Source organism: Ursus americanus, chromosome 10 (genome assembly GCF_024610735.1).
Source record: "Ursus americanus isolate L20-20 chromosome 10, mUrsAme1.1.p, whole genome shotgun sequence".
NCBI classification, from domain to species: domain Eukaryota; kingdom Metazoa; phylum Chordata; class Mammalia; order Carnivora; family Ursidae; genus Ursus; species Ursus americanus.
Window position 1 is genome coordinate 66,855,198 of NC_142136.1, and position 6,000 is coordinate 66,861,197.

Genomic DNA, 6,000 nt, shown 5'->3' on the forward strand with positions numbered 1-6,000 from the left:
CTCTATCTTGGAACTTTATCTACATGTGTTAGTTGAGAACAATGTATATCCATTCAAGTTTTAAATAATTATAATTTATTTACAGCTCACCTCATATTTAATCACACGTGAATTTTTAAAGTTTATTAGGAAGACAGAAGACCCCCCAACGCACCCAAGACCGCTGACCAGCCTTCGAAATTAAAGGCTGTGTGTCCAAAGTTTCCGAAACTATTGAATAAAGGTAGGGTCGTTCAGGACAGCACCGCCCATCCATCATCTCATAATAAAAGTGTAAAAAAAAACGTTCATATTCTTCAAAGCAAAATAAACGGTTCCCTTTTATTGGGTTAGTGAGGATTCTTAAAACGTGTGTTGAGAGTAGCGAACTGCTTTCAAACCCTGCCCTGAGTTCACACGCTCCCGGGGAAGGTAGGCAGTAACATGCCAAGTCTGAAGGCGAGGCGCTGCGTTTCGGGGTTCAGATTCATTCCCTCAAATAACTGTACCTCTGCTTGGCGTAGCTTGAACGTATGTACCAAAAAACAACAGCAGCAGCAGCAACATACAAGATTTCCCTTCTGACCAAAAACTTTTCAAGTGTCACTAAGATAACTGAGTGCAAAAAATGTCAACTATTTACAACTGCACACCATTTTCATTGTCATTCCAACTCCGAGGCTTCCTAAAGGAAAGCCAGAGCCCCAGTCGTCGCCCGGGAGGAGTCCCTTCAGCCAGTGCTGAGCTCTTCCTCCACTAGGTCCTCAGGTTCCCCCAGCACCAGCTCGGAGAGCGCAGTTAGCGCGCTTTATCTCCGGCGATTGGCAAGTAACAGTGTAAAATGTCACTCCAGCAGCCCGTTTCCTTGCCCGGAGCAAAGGCTGGGCGGCGCGGGCGAGGCGCGCGGGGACCGGGCGGAGGGGCGAGGGCGCCCGAGGCCCGCACGCCGCCCGGGGTGCAGCCCCGACCCGCGCTCCCCACCCCTCGCCCGGAAGGGGGAAAACCCGCCAGCGGGAGGATTCAACAGGAGCACCGCGCCGCCCGCCTGCCGCCCGGGAAACAGCCGCCGGCCGGCCGGGACGCGGGGGGAGGGGCGGCGGTGGCGGCGGGGCGCGGGCGGCCGGGCTGCGGGGCGCGGACCCCCGCCCGCGCGCAAGGTCACCGCCCGCCGCCCGCCGCCGCCGCCGCTGCGGGCGCCCGGCTGGGGCCAGGGCGGCAAGTTTAATTTCCCGAGGCTGCGACTGAGCCCGCGGCGTGGAGGGAGCGCGCCGGCCGCGGGGCCCTCCCCACCCCCACCGCGCAGCCCGGCCCACGCCCCCGGCCCGCGCCCCACTACTCTCGGCCCGGGCCGCCGCCGGGCAGCCGACGGCTGCAGCCCCCGATGCCGGGAGGCGAGTCTCGGCTGGCAGCGGGCGGCGCTTGAGCCCCGCCACAGACACAGCCGCGGTGGCGGGCGCTGAAAAATGGAGCACGGCGACCAGAGAAGAGAGACATTTTCTTTCCGTTAACTGAATTGTTTCCTACCTCCGGGTGCCCGACACGCTACTCCTCTCACTCCGCTGCTCTCCGGGATCCGCCGCCGCCGCCGCATCCAATCGCCTCCTCCCCCCCCTCCCCTTCCGCAGCCTGCCCGGCCGTTCCTCCTCCTCTCCGCTTCAAAATGGCGCCAAGCGCTCTTCGGCGGCTGCTCCAATCGAACCGCCGCGGACAGCACCCGGGGGCAGGCAGTGCGCGGCGTGGGTGCGCAGCGCCCCCTGCCGACCAGACAGCCCCGGGCGCGCGCCCGCCAGCCCACTGGATTCCCCCACCCCGCCCCGCCCCGTCCCCGCGCGCGCACCCAACTCCGCCCCGCCCCATCGCGCGCGCACGCAGCCACACGGGCACGCCGCCGCTGTGGCCGCGGTGGCAGAGAGACTCGCAGCTGTCAGTCCTTTCTCTGCCTCTGCGGCTTCCTTGACTTTTGCCGAAAACCACATAAATTGTTACTTACCTAACTTTGGAGACAGAAGTTGGGTGTTTTTTAAGACACTGAAATTGAATAGTGATATCGTGCCATGTAAATGAAATTGGTATTAACTACTTTGCACTTTATTTGGTAACTCTTACCTAGTCATCTCAAAATACCATAAAATAGTTTTTTCCACTCTGTGTGTATTACGTACGTCTCTACTTAATCCGCAGCTTTCCCAGTCTGAGGAATTAAGAGGCAGGTGGGGAGGGGGACACAGTGATTCAACCTGTAACGAAGCATTTCACTCATTTGTTTTGTTATCCCAGTTGTCCTTATCTAAATACCGCGGAGACGCCTTGCAGTAGTTAGGTTTCTAAACCCCTTCACCCCCCAGGAGGTGCCTCTCCTCCCTCCTGCAGCTTTGGGGGAGTGTATTAAGAGTTGATCTGGCAATTACTATTAGGGCAGAGAAAGGGAAAAATCGTTAAGGCTTCAAAGAAGCTTAGTTTCTAACAAAAGAAACCATGTTTTATACAACAGCAAGTGGATTTACAGAAATTAGTAATAAAAACCTTCATTTAAAGCAACAGTATTTAGGAAAACTGGAATCTGAAATTGGTGTTCAAACAAAAATAAACTTCTGTGGTTTGGGATTTAAAAAATAACCAAGTGTGGGGACAGGTGAATGTAGTAAATCTCTGTACCTTCCCCTGAATTTTGCTGTGAACTTAAAACAGATCTAATAAATATAAAGTCCAAAAAATAAACACGATGCAATTCATCAGGAGAAATATAACTGGATGTGGCATAATTATGTGGAATAACAAAGACTTCAGAAATCATGATGTCGTGTAGTGAGGCTAGTCGAGTAGCAGAGTGTAGTAGAGGAGTATTCAAAATGTACTGGGGCAGTGCAGGTGTTTTTAGGGTTGTTCATATTAACTGTGTGCATTCTTGATGCCTTTCGACTTCCTAATCCCCTTCACCTCAGCTTTATACCCTATCAAAAGAAAACAAAAGGTCCAGATAACCCAAATATGAGTAATGTGGTAGGCAGAATAATAGCCTCCAAAGGTATCTGTCATATTCCTCAGTACCTATGAATATGTTAGTTTATATGGCAAAGGGGAATTAAGGCTGCAGATCAAATTTAGGTTGCGAATCATATGACCTTAAATTAGGTGTGTTATTCGGAAGTACCGGCAGAAGTTTCCTCCCTCCATGATTAATTCCCTGTATTAAGCACTGTGCCCATTCCATAAGCCTCTTTATTTTTATTTTTTTAAAGTAAATTCTACCCCCAACGTGGGGCTCAAACTCACAACCCCAAGATCGAGAGTCACGTGCTCTACCAACTAAGCCAGCCAGGCACCCCTTAAGTATTGTTCTATTTTCGCCCATTCCTTTTATTTATTTCTACTTACTTATTTAATTTTTTAAAAGTAAGCTGTATGCCTGATGTGGGGCTTGAACTCAAGACCTAGAGATCATGAGTGGCATGCTCTACTGACTGAGCCAGCCAGGTGCCCCTTCTGTGACTGTCTTTAAAATGCGAAAATCCTGGAAGAATGCACATTCATCTGGTCTCAGGGCAGTAGTTCTCAACTGGAGTGGAGTGGAAGAATTCCAAAATCACCTGGGATATTTCTGCAAACCGCATGTGCCTCTGAGCCCACCCTTCTACTGCCTTACAATAAGATTGTTTTCCTTTCTATGGAGAGAAACAGATAGGAGAGACAGAGCTGAGAAAGGTGCTGGGCTTTCCAAACAGGGAGAAGAGCTAGAAGGGGAAGGATGCCACAAAGGGAAAATAGGGGAAGGTGACCTTTGCATACTTCGTAATACCAGAGCTAGCAAACATAAGCCAAGGCAGTACCCTTCTTTCTTTCTTCTTAAAGAAAAGAAAATGCTTTCTTTTGAACACTGTCTTAGAGGTCAGTTGTCTTACAGGTTGTTAAGCACATTTTGTTCCGTAAAGAATCCTAGACCATCTTCTTACCTACCTAATAACTAACGGTACTCCAGATCGCCTATGCAGACATCATCCTAAAATTCTTTTTTTCTGAAAAACTCCCTGGGATCTTTGAAGAAATGTGTGTATGTGTGTGTTATCCAATATCGTTTGGATAAATATACACACTTGGCAGAGTCGCCTTGGTTTCCTGGGAGTTGAATAGCATAGGTCACCATTGTGATTGAGGTCTGAGCTGCTGACTGAGTATTCCTGAGTGTTTAAGGCAGAACAGCCAAAGCAAAGACCATTCAGTCTCACTCATAGTCAGCACTCCGCAGTGTGAGCAATACATGGGCCTGCGCTTGATTCACGGGAGGAAATTGCATTTATTCACACTGTAAATCCATGCTGTCCAACTGAAATATGATGCAGACCATGTGTGCAATTTAAAATCTTCCAATTTTAAAAAGTAAAAAGAAACCAGTGATACCAATTTTAATAGTATTTTATGTAACATATCCAACATATTGTCATTTCCACATGTCATCAATATAAAAATATTTTAGGAGATATTTTACATTATTTTGTTTGCACTGTGAATTTTACATTTAAAGCACATCGCAATTCCTGCTAGTGATATTTCAAGTGCTCTGTAAGCACATGCGACAAGTGGCTTCCTGTCCTTGACAGCGCAGCCAATAGACCCTGGAATCAAAAATACCACTTTTTAACAACTTGTAATAAATAGCAAACATTGTTTCACTATATATTCTTTGCAACTGTTGAAGTTAGTTATGAATTATACTAATACCAGTTGAAGTGCATATATTTCAATATATATATGGTATACAAACATATATATATTCTTACGTAGTATTACACATATATAGTATATATGTATATGGTTATTTTATGTTCATGTTTTTAATGTAGAATAATGACTTCCTCTAAATTTCATATTTATATGAAGTATATCATTGGTTTAGTTCTGTAAGAAAGCAAATGAGGACTCTCTCCCAAACCTCTTATTTATATTTTGATTTTAATTAATTGTCTTGCATCCAAGGCAGCTCCTAGTAGTGTTGATTAGGTAAGTCTGAAGCTATATAGGGGCCCACCCCTACTTCAACCTGATTCCTTTACTTAGCCACTTTTTTTTATTATTACTCTTTACTTCTTGCCCACTTTCCACACCCATGCTGCTTTGCCCCATGACTTTTTGTCTGTAGGTTTATCCTTCGTCTTTTCTTTTTTTCTCCATAGTCTACTGACTATGCTGTTTACAACTGTAGAAAATGTTCACCTCACTTTTTTGAATAAGGGCAAAAATAAAACATTCCCTACTCTTGTCTAGGATCTCAATCATCTCTCCAAATAAGGTGTGGATACTATATTAATTCTACATATGGGGCGCCTGGGTAGCGCCGTCACTAAAGCGTCTGCCTTCGGCTCAGGGCATGATCCTGGCGTTCTGGGATCGAGTCCCACATCAGGCTCCTCCACTGGGAGCCTGCTTCTTCCTCTCCCACTCCCCCTGCTGTGTTCCCTCTCCGCTGGCTGTCTCTCTGTCACATAAATAAATAAAATCTTAAAAAAAAAAATTCTACATATGTATGTATATTTAACAAGTGTGTCACTTCTACCCATCGTAGAGGAGAGACTTCTTTTTTTATAGGCTCAAACTAGGTTGTAATTTCTTGTATAAAATACACCTAATAAACCTTTAATTACTTGATGGTACCTTTTTAAAATTTATTACCAGTGTGCTTACAGATATAATTGCTTTAGAGCTGTTTAGGGAAGGGCATCAGAAAGACGTCATGAAAATATTTTGAGAATTTTAGGGTTCACAAAGCATAGAAATTATCACCTCTTCCAATTCATTTTACATAAAGAATCTGAGACCCACATAGCTAAATGACTTGTCCAGGAATACATAAAAAGGGGGAAATTTTTAGCGAATCTCAACATCTTCCAATTAATTTAGAAAGTAATTTAAATGGGATTCACTCCATCTTAAAAACATGTTTGAATATCTTCTTAAAATGTAAGTCACAAGCAAATGCTATAAATTTATGGAAATACTGATTGACCTGTGAGAAGATAGGAAAAATGA

General features: G+C 45.8%; 1 protein-coding gene across 7 annotated transcripts in view; it reads right to left on the minus strand.

Annotated features, from left to right (window-relative positions):
• Positions 1-1,624, minus strand: part of PDS5B (PDS5 cohesin associated factor B) — a 186,464-nt gene extending 184,840 nt beyond the window's left edge. For 5 of the 7 annotated variants that reach the window (XM_087865202.1, XM_087865201.1, XM_087865203.1 and 2 more), the window contains exon 1: positions 1,504-1,617. The gene's annotated coding sequence lies outside the window, so the exon portion shown is untranslated. Of the gene's footprint in view, positions 1-1,503 lie in introns of all 7 variants that reach the window. The other 2 variants (XM_087865205.1, XM_087865200.1) reach the window with 2 other exon arrangements.
• Positions 1,625-6,000: the final 4,376 nt, after the last annotated feature.